Raw genomic sequence first — 12,838 nt, 5'->3', positions numbered from 1 at the left:
GGACATTAGTAAGGAAGACAGCTTCTGGGGAGGGGCCCCGTTCTGTGTGGGAAGCATGCTAGGGGAGAAGAAAAGACCCACACAATACCTTTAACTGTAAACAACCTTTGTCCCATGTAAATGGCAATGCAGATAGAATAAGCAAATGATATAATAAGCAAATGGATATAATAAGCAAATTGCAATGGGGAGGGAAGAAGGGACAAGATATACATCTATTTACACTCACCAGACTATGGAGGATTCACCACCACACTGGGAAGCAACAGCCTGAGCTCCAGAGTCAGCCACTCGTCCATGCACAGACAAGGAGAGGTCTCATGAAGCTTCAGCACAGTCTGGGACCCTGGCTCTTTTTGTAAGGAGTTATTTGGCATGAGGCCCAGCCATGAGGGCCCTTCACGACTGGGCTCAAGGAACACAAAAAGGTCAACTTGTTTTTGTGGTTATCTGTTGTTTTTCAATAACTAACAAATAGGAATAGATTGAAATAGAGATTTCTCTGAAACAGCGCTGGATGAACGCCTCAAGGGGCTCACCCAACCTGTTCCAGGACTTGGTGACCACTGTTTGTGTCCATGTTGAGTTCAAATTTAATATTTAACTTTTCCTCCACAGGCCCTCAGAAATTTGTGTCAGTAAATGTGGGAGGGCAGATATCTTTTTGACATATTAGCTTCCTTTTTTTTTTTTTTTGAAAGTGCACAGCAGTGGGAATGCCAGTCACATGGGAATTCTATTTTTAGTTGTTTGATGAACTGCCACACTGTTTTCCATAGTGGCTGTACTAATATACTTTCCCACCAACATTGTACAAGGGTTTCCCTTACTCTGCATCCTCACCAGCATCCATTATTTTTTGGCTTTCTGATAAAAGCCATTTTAACTGGAGTGAGATAATTTCTCATTGTGGTTTTGGTTTGCATTTCCCTGATGTGGTGATGTTGAACAGTGTTTCATGTACCTCTTGACCAACTGATGAACAAAATATGATACATATACACAATGGAATATTATTCAGCCATAAAAAGAATAAAATTAAAATTATGTTATTTGCTGCAACATGGATAGAATTGGAGGACATTATGTTAAGTGAAATAAGCCAGGAACAGATGGACAAATATCACGTCTTCTCACTCATATGTGGGAGCTAAAAACATGGATCTCATGAAAGTAGAGAGTTGATTGGTGGTTACCGGAGGCTATGAATGGAGGGGGAAAGGAGAGAGGTTGTTTTGTGGGCACAAAAATACAGTTGGAGAGAATGAGTAAGATATAGTATTCAGTAGTACAGCAGGGCAACTACAGTTAATAGTAATTTGTCGTATGATTTAAAGTTGCTGGAGGGGAGTAATTGAAATGTTTCCAACATAAAGAAAGGGTGCAGGTTTGGGGAGATGGAGACCTAGTTGCCCTGGTTTATCATTAGACATTCTATGCATGCGTCAAAATACCACATGACCCCACAATATATATAACTATTATGTATCTACAAAAAAGTTCTGCAGCCGGGCTCAGTGGCTCACGCCTGTAATCCCAGCACTTTGGGAGGCTGAGGTGGGTGGATCACCTCAGGTCAGGAGTTCAAGACCAATCTAACCAACATGGTGAAACCCCATCTCTACTAAAAATACAAAATTAGCTGGGTGTGGTGGCACATGCCTGTAATCCCAGCTACTTGGGAGGCTGAGGCAGGAGAATTGCTTGAACCTGGGAGGTGGAGGTTGTGGTCAGCCGAGATATCGAACCATTGCACTCCAGACTGGGCAGTAAGAGTGAAACTCCATCTCAAAAAAAAAAAAAAAAAATTCTGCCTCAGGGTTCTGTATCCATAAATTCAACAAACCTGGGATCAAAATTTTTTTTTGGCCAGGCACAGTAGCTCACACCTGTAATCCAGCACTTTGGCAGGCCCAGGAAGGAGGATCACTTGAATCCAGGAGTTTGAGATCAGCCTGGACAACATAGTGAGACCCTGTCTCTACAAAAAATAAACTATGCACCTAGTCCCAGCTACTCAGAGGCTGAGGTGGGAGGATCACTTGAGCCTGGGAGGTGGAGGCTGCAGTGAGCTGTGATTGTGCCGCTGCGCTCGGAGTGACAGACCAAGAACCCTGTCTCCAAAAAATATTTGTATGAAACCAATAAAAATAATACTAATTTAAAAACCAAGATAGTCTAACGACTATTTACATAGCATTTACATTGTATGAGGTATTATATGTAATCTAGAGATGATTTAAAGTATTCAGGAGTAAGCACTAGGTTATATGTAAATAGTACTTCATTGTATGCAGGGGACTTGAGCAGTCTGAGATTTTGGTGCCTGAGATGGTCCTAGAACTAATCTACAGACATACTGAGAGGCAACTGCATGTCTGTATCTATAGATATTAAGGTTGCAAGAGACAGATTGGGGGGGAACGCCTTTACATGAGTTAGAGACAGAGAAGAACAGAGAGATAAGATCCACAATTATTAAATACACTGTAGTGCAAGTTTTTCCAGGATATTTTGCCCCCAGTATTACTGAAAAAGCTGGTGAAGTGTGGAGTCAGGCGAGAGCTCTGGGCTCTCATGGCGGGGTCGCAGGGTCACCCGCCTCCTGGACACATTTGTAGGCCAGGGAAGCCTACCGGTCAGGAGGTGTGAAATAGGAAAAGCCAAATCTGGGGGCCGACCAGGAGAAGTCCTCAGGCTGAGAAATGGCATTTCAAAAGGCAGTGAAAGCGACAATTCTTGTTGGAGGAGGTGCTCTTGCAACTGTTTTAGGCCTTTCTCAGTTTGCTTATCACCGAAGGAAACAAATGAGCCCGGTCTATGTTGAAGCAGAAGACTGCATTTCAGAACCTGTTAACAGGGAGCCTCCTTCCAGAGACGCTCAGCTACTGACTTTGCAAAAATATATCTGAAGTTGATATCCTTGTTATGGGAGGAGAAGCAACAGGAAGTGGCTGTGTACTAGATGCCGTCACCAGAGAATTAAAAACAGCCTTGTAGAAAGAGATGATTTCTTATCAGGGACCAGCAGCAGAAGCACTAAATTGATCCATGGTGGTGTGAGATATGTTCAGAAGGCCATGATGAAGTTGGATATTGAGCAGTATAGGATGGTAACAGAAGCCCTTGATGAGCATGCCAACCTGCCAGAAATTGCTCCCCTTTTATCAGCTCCATTGTCTATCATGCTTCCAGTTTACAAATAGTGGCAGTTACCTTACTACTGGGTAGGAATCAAGCTGTATGACTTGGTTGCAGGAAGTAATTGCCTGAAAAGCAGTATGTCCTCAGCAAATCAAGAGCCCTTGAACATTGCCCAGTGCTCCAGAAGGACAAACTGGTAGGAGGAATTGTCTACTATGATGGGCGACATAACGATGCACGAATGAATCTTGCCATTGAGCTGACTGCTGACAGATATGGCGATGCCACAGTCAATGACAGGGAGGTAGTGAGCTTGCTCAAGAAGATAGACACCAAGACAGGGAAAGTGCATGTGAGTGGTGCATGGTACAAGGATGTTCTCAAAGGGCAGGAATGTGACATGAGAGCCAAATGTGTTATCAATGCCACGGGACATTTCACAGACTCTCTGTGCAAAATGGATGATAAGCACGTTGCAGCTATCTGCCAGCCAAGTGCTGGTGTCCATATTATGATGCCTGGTTATTACAGCCCAGAGAGCATGGGTCTTCTTGAACAGTGATGGGCGAGTTATTTTCTTCTTACCCTGGTAATAGATGATGATTGCTGGCACTACTGATACTCCAACTGATATTACACCATCCACTTCCTTCAGAAGAAGATATTAACTTCATTTTGAATGAAGCGCATAATTACCTGAGCTGTGATGTTGAAGTGAGAAGAGGGGGGACATCCTGGCCGCATGGAGCGGTATCCGTCCCCTTGTTACAGATCCCAAATCTGCAGATACTCAGTCTATGTCCTGAAATCATGTTGTCGATGTCAGTGAGAGAGGCCTTATTACTACAGCGGGTGGAAAGGGGACAAGTTACTGGTCTATGGCAGAAGATACCCTAAATGCTGCTATCAAAACCCATAATTTGAAAGCGGGACCAAGTAGAACAGCTGGGCTTTTCCTTCAAGAGGGTAAAGACTGGAGCCCCACACTCTACATGAGGCTCGTCAAGGATTATGGACTTGAAAGCGAGGGGGCACAGCATCTTGCCGCCCCCTATGGTGATAAGGCTTTTGAGGTGGCCACAATGGCAAGTGTGACTAGCAAAAGGTGGCCTATTGTTGGAGTACGTCTTGTGTCAGAATTTCCATATATTGAAGCAGAGGTGAACTATGGGATTAAGGAGGATTCCTGCACCACTGTGGATATGATTTCACATCATACTCGCCTGGTTTTTTTTTTTTTTTTTGAGACAGAGCTTCATTCTTGTCACCCAGGCTGGAGTACAATGGCACGATCTCAGCTCACTGCAATCACCGCCTCCCAGGTTCAAGTGATTCTCCTGCCTCAGCCTCCTGAGTACCTGGAGTTACAGGCATGTGTCACCATGCCTGGCTAATTTTGTAGTTTTAGTAGAGATAGGGTTTCTCCATGTTGGTCAGGCTGGTCTCAAACTCCTGACCTCAGGTGATTCTCCTGCCTCAGCCTCACCTGGCCTTTCTAAATGTCCAGGCAGCAGAGGAAGCCCTACCCAGGATTGTGGAACTGATGGGCAGAGAACAGAATTGAGATGATTATAAGAAACAGGAACAACGTGAAACAGCCAGGAAGTTTCTATATTATGAAACAGACTATAAATCTCGATCAGAACAGTTAACAGACGGCTCTGAAATTAGCCTATTGCCTTCAGACACTGACAGGTATACGAAGAGATTTCATAAGTTTGATGCAGACCAGAAAGGCTTTATTACCATTGTTGATGTTCTGTATGTATTAGAGAGTATCAGTGTTCAAATGGATGAAAATACACTCCATGAAATTCTAAATGAAGTCGATTTGAATAAAAATCACAGGTTGAACTCAATGAATTTTTGCAGCTGATGAGTGCTATTCAAAAAGGAAGGGTGTCTGGAAGCCGGCTTGCTATACTAATGAAAGCTGCAGAAGAGAGCCTCGACAGAAGAGTTCCAATTCCAGTGGACCATAGTTACAGGAGGGACCGGGCTTAGGACGCGACTGGCCCAGGCAGATCTGTGTTTGTTAAACACGTCTTGTTTGTGTATATTTTGCTATGAATGAAGTTCCTTTAAGGACAAAGAAAAGCACACTTTTCTTCTTTTGAGCATATCCACTTTTACTTAAAATCTGCTAAATGCTAAAACACACAGTCCTTCACCAATCCCAGAGACTCGTCTGGAAATGAACTGATTCCAAGCCATTACTGTGAATAAAGCACCACAGCATTTTGTGTAAGTTCTTTTTTTTTTTAAGACGGAGCCTCAGTCTGTCGCCGAGGCTGGAATGCAGTAGTGCAATCTTGGCTCACTGCAACCTCTGCCTCCTGGATTCAAGCAATTCTCTTGCCTCAGCCTCCCGAATAGTTAGGATTACAGGCGTCTGCCACCGCATCCCGCTAATTTTTGCATTTTTAGTACAGATAGGGTTTCACCATGTTGGCCAGGCTGGTCTCAAACTCCTGACCTCGTGATCCACCCACCTCGGCCTCCCACAGTGCTGGGATTAGTCGCGAGCCACCGCGCCCAGCCATAAATTCTGAATTAAACCAGTAAAGCTTCCTTATCTGATTTAAGAAAGGAAGACAAGAAATAGGGGGGAATGAACTTCTTCGAAATTCATTCCAAGCACAAAAGAAAAATTTTCCCCTTTGCATGTAAACTTGACATACAAAGTTGATTCTGCTGGGGTTGGTGTGGCTATGTAGGGATTGCCTTTTATTATCAAGTGATTTATTTCAAGCGACTTTAAGGGGTTTCAGGAGAAGGAACCCCCATCTGTGCTGGAGAGTTGGATACTCCTTTCAATAGCCACACCACAGTCATAACAATGATGATAATGCTGGATTATTTGTTAAGCCAGGGTTGTCTGCCTCATGTCCATCATGCTGTTTGCAATAGTCTTGCTTTTAATCAATGTATACCGAGTGTAACTTTAGGATTTCTGCTACTAAATGCAGGATCCCTCTTCTGCTTCAGTTTCTGGCTTTGCTTTGTCTGTTTCAAAATATGTAGCTTCCTCTTTGGTACAACAACAAACTCATTTTCACTTTTCTTAAATATACTGTAAGTGTTATCATTGGTTTTATTTTCTCTTTCTTATGTATCTGTAAAGATTTTTGGCATATAAATGTAATATTAAAGTCAGTGATGGTATAACTTGCAATGTTTGCATCATGTCCATCTTTTTTAAGGAGTGAAAAAGTTCTATGATGTTTTTAAAGAATAGCAAGTGTAAGCTCAGTACTAGAGTGACTACACACAATGCATGTTTTCATATGTGGCACTTTTATGTATTGTGTTGGGTTATTCTAGATCGGACTATAAAATACTATGTTCGCGGCTGGGTTGTCATTTTTATAACTGTCTTGGTGTTTTATGGCCTTTATTTATTTATTTATTTATCTTATTTTTATTTTTTATTTTTTATTTTTTTGAGACAGAGTCTTGCTCTGTCGCCCGGGCTGGAGTGCAGTGGCCGGATCTCAGCTCACTGCAAGCTCCGCCTCCCGGGTTTATGCCATTCTCCTGCCTCAGCCTCCCGAGTAGCTGGGACTACAGGTGCCTGCCACCTCGCCCAGCTAGTTTTTTGTATTTTTAGTAGAGACGGGGTTTCACCGTGTTAGCCAGGATGGTCTCGATCTCCTGACCTCGTGATCCGCCCATCTCGGCCTCCCAAAGTGCTGGGATTACAGGCTTGAGCCACCACGCCCGGCCTATGGCCATTATTTATTACTTTTGATATAGAGAATGAGCTCCGTGCATTTATAAAGCAGTAAGACAATGTATTTAATGTGCTTTGTTTTTAACTGAATAAGAACCGGAAGCATGAATCAACAAAACTGATTAAAATGGTCAAAAAAAAAAAGCTGGTGAAGTGTTTATGTGTTTTCTTTAAAACACATGCAGAACACACATTCGCGCCCTTGTGTGCACACACACACAACACAAACACACACCAGCCAAACGATCTATCTAAATGGAGCTATGGTGGTGAGAGCTCTGGGCAATGGAATCTTACCAAACGTGCAGTGCTCTGTTTTGGAGACAGTGACACCCTTTTTGTTTATTTCAGATATAAAACAATGCAGGCTCTGTCCTGAAGATCATCATCCAAACAAGAAAAGGGAACATGCCTTCCCAAATAGGAGACCTTCCTGGCCTATGATGAAACTTTGGGCCTGGTTCTGGGATGCACAGCCTTGTTCTACTCTGCCCTCTCTGTTCTGATCCTCGTGGAGTTTGTGTGGCACCGAAACACTCCGATACTCAGGACCAGCAACCTGACTCTGAGCTACTCCCGTGTTGTCTCCCTCACGCCCTGCTTTCTCTCTTCCTTGCTCTTCATCAGCCGCCCCAGCCCTGCCACCTGCCTCCTGCCTCCTCTGACGGACCACCTTTGCAGCTATGTTCACAGTGGCTGTGTCTTCTGCAGGGCCTTCCAGGCTACAAGGCCAGCAAGCAGGATCCGAAAGTGGATGGGTCCCCAAAAAACACATTCTGTTGTCTTCCTTTGCTCCTGTATCCAACTGACCCTCTGTGGAATCTGGCTGGGGACACAGCCTCCCTTCATAGACAACGACCCTCAGTCCATGCCTGGCTACATCATTATCCAATGTAGTGAGGGCTCTGTCACTGCCTTCTACTCTGTCTTGGGCTATCTGGGCTTCTTGGTTTTGGGGACCCTTGCTGTAGTCTTTCTGGCAAGGAACCTGCCTGATGCCTTCAACGAAGCCAAGTTCCTCACCTTCAGCATGCTGGTGTCCTGTGGTGTCTGGGTGGCCTTCCTCCCAAGTTACTACAGCACCCAGGGCAAGGCCAGAGTGGCTGTGAGATCTTCTCCATCGTGGGCTCCAGCACTGGGTTACTTGGCTGCATCTTTGCTCCCAAGTGCTATGTGATCCTCCTTCATCTAGAAAGGAACACTCTTCAATGTTTAAAGAAGAAACCTAGTCCAGGCATGGTGGCTCACGCCTGTGATCCCACACTTTGGAGGCCAAGGCAGCTGGATCGCTTGAGCCCAGGAGTTTGAGACCAGCCTGGGCAATGTGGCGAAACCCCATCTCTACAAAATATACAGAAACTAGCTGCAGATGGTAGCATGCATCTGTAGTCCCAGCTACTCAGGAGGTGGAGGTGGGAGGATTGCTTAAGCCTCAGAGGTCAAGGCTACAGTGAGCTAAGATCACACCACTGCACTCTAGCCTGGGAAACAGAGCATGACTCTGTCTAAATAAATAAACAAAAAGCCTGAGAAACCATAAACAGACGAAACCATAAACAGGCTGAGAAAAGGAACTGTAATGATCTTTAGTGGCAGAGAATTTGTAACCTAATTGTGGAAAACACACCTGAAAATTAACAAACATTGAATGAACTATTTGAAAAAAATGGCAATGAAAGATAGGAAATTTACAGAGGCAAAACCTGAATATCCAGTGAATAATAAAAAGATTCTGGCTGGCTCAAAGGTAGTGACTTCTACCAGTTTATTGTGCACAGTCATTACAGACTAAATTCCTTGTTCTACTTTTCCCCCCTCCTCACTAATGCACTTGACTAGTCTTTAACGAAGAAAAAAAAAAAAAAAAAGATGCTAAGCCTGATAGTCAGAAATTCAAATTTAAAAAAACATAAAATACTTAATTACTTCTCAGCACAATGGCAAAAATTACAAATCTGGAATCACTAAGTGTTGATTGGGATATGGAGCACAAAGCGAGGGCATTGGGAAGGGTGAGGTCTGTGAAGACGCTAGAACTACTGACTGGGATTTTAGCACCGAAATCAACCTCAAAGTTCAATTGCTCCCCCCTTGGTTATGTTACAGATGGTGCAATGCTGGCTCACAGAGCTTACCCCAGGTCCCCAAGCGAAGTCAGTGGCAGTGCCTGGACTGGAAGTTCATCCCCATCCATTTTCACTTGCGGAATCTCAGGGCTCAGTAAAGAACCACGATTGACGGAGGTCACACAGCAACTGGTATGACAGGGACGGGTTTCCGGAATTCCAGTGTCTTAACACCAAGCCCTGTAGTATTTCCCAGAGATCAAAACCACTGCTCTTGTGTGCTCAGAAGACAGTTTAGTGGTCATCAAATCCAATACATCCAACTTGCAGATCAACACACAAAGACCCTGGAGGAAGGTGGGGCGGTAACTTGTCCCAATCTCCAAAGAAAAGGCAAGAATGGTGATCATCAAAGCCGCTGGCACTTGAAGGGTCATTGTGTGCCGGCCATTGCTCTGAGGTTCCCTTAATTCTCACAACTCCCTACATTTTAACATCAAATTCTAACATCATCCTCACTTCACCTATGGGGAAACTGAGACACAGGGCATCATCCTCACTTCACCTATGGGGAAACTGAGACACAGAGGGTGTCTCTTGCCTGAGGCCCTGAAATAGTAAGAGAGCACAGCAGGGGCACCAGACATTATTTCACAAAAAGGGAAACCGAGGCCCAGAGAGGGTGAAAGGTCACCGGCTCACCCTCTCAAGGACGAGTGGTATAGGGTAGGTGGCCTCAGAGACAGAGGTTGGCTCAGAACCCACGGCCCCTTCAAATCAGCTTTCTCCCCTCCCATGGGCAGCTATGAAGTCACAGGGGAACTGGGAGGGGCCGTTACCATGGAGACTGGAAGCCCATTCAGAAACAGGGTGGAAACTAGGAGTCGCCCTCATCTCCCAGGGCACCACTTTGGAGCCAGCATTTTCGGCCTCGGAAATAAGACCCAGAGCGCCTCGCGCGAGCAGCCCCAACCTCCCCACAGGCGACATGCGACACCGACCGAGTGACCGAGGCTCGGGAATCCCCGCACTTCACGTACGCAGAACGAGGGCAGAGACGCCTCAATGCGCGTGTGCAACTCTACCCCGTCCTTTAAAGAAGGCCGTGTAGCCTCTCCACCAATCGGAATCCTGCTTTTTCCCTGGTCCCGCCTTATTCCCAGACATCCGGCGTCTCGCCGGCTGCAAAACATCCCTAAACTAGAGGGCTCGGCAACTCCCAGAGACTTCTGGGTATTGTAGTCCCAAAGATGCAGAGAGACAGGAGGTGCACGTTTTAGTAAAAAGCAGCTTAGAATAAAAATGTCTATACCAGTGATGATTCGGTGGGTTGGAAACGCTTGTTAGATGATTTCACCCACTGTTATTTGTGGGGAAGCAGGAGGGAAGGAGAAGGAAGGCGGCCGCAGAGGTTTCTGGGAATTCTAGTTCAGCCTCACTAAGCAAGGGCTGGGAGCTGCGACCTTCGCCCCGGATCCGGAAGTGGTCGCCGAGGCCTCCTAGCAGCCAATGTGAATGCGACAAGTCCCCGACAGGCGCCCTGCTCTCCCCGGTCCAGCTCGCCAGGTCCTACCACGATGCCTGACTCGTTTGCGGCTTTGGGACCGGTTGTAGGGGGCTTGACCGTCACTAGTAGACGTTTCTGATTGTGTCGCGGTCACCATGGTAACGACTTTAGCTTCCCTTCCGCCCTTGCGGTGACGTCACTGGCGGAGGCCGGACTGGGGTGGGTTGGGGAGCGGGAGTGCGCATGCGCGTGGGGCGAGGCTGCGGGAGGAGGGAGAGATTCGTGGGAGGACCGAACCCGGGGATGGGACTGGAGGAGTTTCCGTGACCTTGCGGGCTGTTTGTGCTGAGGGGCAGCTTTATTCAAATAATAATGTGCGTGCAGGCGCCCTGCATGATTCCTGGCCGCGTGCTTTCTAGTAAGTGCGCAGAGACTTTTCGCAAGAATTGATGCACTCTTTTTTCCTTCCCTCCCGATTTTTGATTGGAAACCCAGACTTCCTTTCACGCCTGTCGCCAGGTTAACTAGGTCACTGTTTGCTCTCAGTAGCAACCCTGCCTCCCGCAGTTCGCTTGGTCCTTGATTACAGGTTCGTGCTATGTATTCATTCATTCAGTGAGAGCCGAATAAGTACTAGTGGCCAAGGAGACAGCAGTGAGCTCAACAGCTGAATGGCCTCAGACCTTACCGAGTTTCTCAATACCAGGGTTATTGACATTGGGGGCAGACGTTTTGTTCTCAGGGGCTGCCCTGTGCGTTGTAGGATGTTGAGGATCTTCCCTCACCTCACCCACGGGATGCCAGGAAAAATCCTCTCGGCCCCCAACTCCTGGTTGTGACAACCAAAAATGTCTCCAGACATTGCCAAATGTCTCCTGGGGGCTGAAGTCAGCCTACTGAGAACTGACGCCCTAAAAGTTTTCCAACACTCTTCTATACCTTCCCATAACTTGGTCACCCAGGAAACTCTCACCAGGTGATTGAACTCTTATGTGAATGGACATGATCTGACACATAAACTTCATTTTACATAAAATTTAAGAGCACTCCCCTCATCAAAGGGATGGGATGATTAAATGTACAAAGGCCATTAATGGTATCCAGGAGAAGTTACAAAAAACTAACATCAAGCACCTGGGCATATAGTCATCTGGTTAGCATATGAAACCTAATGATAAATGAATGTATAAAACTAGTTTAAAAATTAGTTACTACTGGGTTCCACCAAAATAAAATATATCATTTTTGCCAAACTTGTCTATGGAGGGATTGGCATTCTCTTCTGATGTGGTTTGCCTGTGTCCCCACCCAAATCTCATCTTGAGTTCCCACATGAGGGAGGGACCCCGTGGGAGGTAATTGAATCGTGGGGGCAGGTCTTTCCCATGCTGTTCTTGTGATAGTGAATAAGTCTCACGAGATCTGATGGTTTTTTATAAAGGGGAGGTTCCCTGCTCAAGCTCTCTTCTCTTGTCTGCCGCCATGTGAGACGTGCCTTTGACCTTCTGCCATGATTGTGAGGCCTCCCCAGCCACGTGAAACTGTAAGTCCATTAAACCTTTCTTTTGTAAATTGCCCAGTCTTGGATATGTCTTTACCAGCAGCGTGAAAACAGACTAATATATCTTCCATCTGTCTGTCATCAACTTACTGGGTGGTTTCCGTGGCTTTTAGCAGTTTCTTTATGACATTTTAAAGGATCAGCCCTGTTTGCACATGAATTGCTGTAAGAAAAGACGAGCGCTTCCTAGGAGCTGTTACGCAAACACAGCCATATCAACTCAGTCAGAATGTCTAGAGATGGGAGCCCAGACCTCTGCACTTACAAATAAACGATCATAATCACAGCAGCAGCAGTAACAGTACCTGGCGCTAACAAGCGTGGTGTGCTGACAATGCCTGAACTATGGTTGCAGGATTTCTGTGGAAACACCATCTTTAATTCTCATGATGACTGTATGAAATAGATACAGTCTACATCCCCATTTAACAGAGGAGGACATGGGGACGCAAACACGTAAGATAAGTGCAGCTGAAGAGTAGAGTATTTTTTGTTTTACATTTTAAATTCTGGGATAATTTTATATTTACAGAAAAGTTGCAATGATATAGTCCAGAGCCTTCTCACGTCCCCCTTCCCCACTTCCCCTGCTGTTGACATCTTACATAAGCCTAGTAGATGTGTCAGAACTGTAACATTGCTACAGTACTCTTAACGCCAGACTTTATTCACATTTCCCCAGTTTTTTCTCTAACGTCCTTTTCCTGTTCTGGGGTCACATGTGGGACACCACATGACATTTAGTTGCCATGTCTTCCTGCCCTCCTCTGATCTGCAGCGGTGTCTCTGACTCTCCTTGTTTTTGATGACCTTGACAGTTGTGAGGT

At 45.6% G+C, this 12,838-nt stretch overlaps 1 protein-coding gene and 2 pseudogenes across 1 annotated transcript in view; 2 read left to right on the top strand and 1 right to left on the bottom strand.

The window, feature by feature from the left end:
- LOC117091786 (zinc finger protein OZF-like) overlaps positions 1–419 on the bottom strand; it is a 47,647-nt gene extending 47,228 nt beyond the window's left edge. Inside the window, exon 1 of the mRNA XM_033224562.1 lies at positions 230–419. The gene's annotated coding sequence lies outside the window, so the exon portion shown is untranslated. The remainder of the gene's footprint in view (positions 1–229) is intronic.
- Positions 420–2,629: 2,210 nt separating this feature from the next.
- On the top strand, positions 2,630–5,450 carry LOC117091783 (annotated as a pseudogene).
- Positions 5,451–7,140: 1,690 nt separating this feature from the next.
- Positions 7,141–8,152, top strand: LOC117091363 (annotated as a pseudogene).
- The last annotated feature ends 4,686 nt before the right edge of the window (positions 8,153–12,838 follow it).

This window comes from Trachypithecus francoisi, unplaced genomic scaffold, assembly GCF_009764315.1.
Source record: "Trachypithecus francoisi isolate TF-2019V2 unplaced genomic scaffold, Tfra_2.0 Lachesis_group12, whole genome shotgun sequence".
Classification (NCBI taxonomy): Eukaryota; Metazoa; Chordata; class Mammalia; order Primates; family Cercopithecidae; genus Trachypithecus; species Trachypithecus francoisi.
The sequence above is the reverse complement of the archived record's forward strand: the minus strand, read 5'-3'. Positions and strand labels throughout refer to the sequence as shown.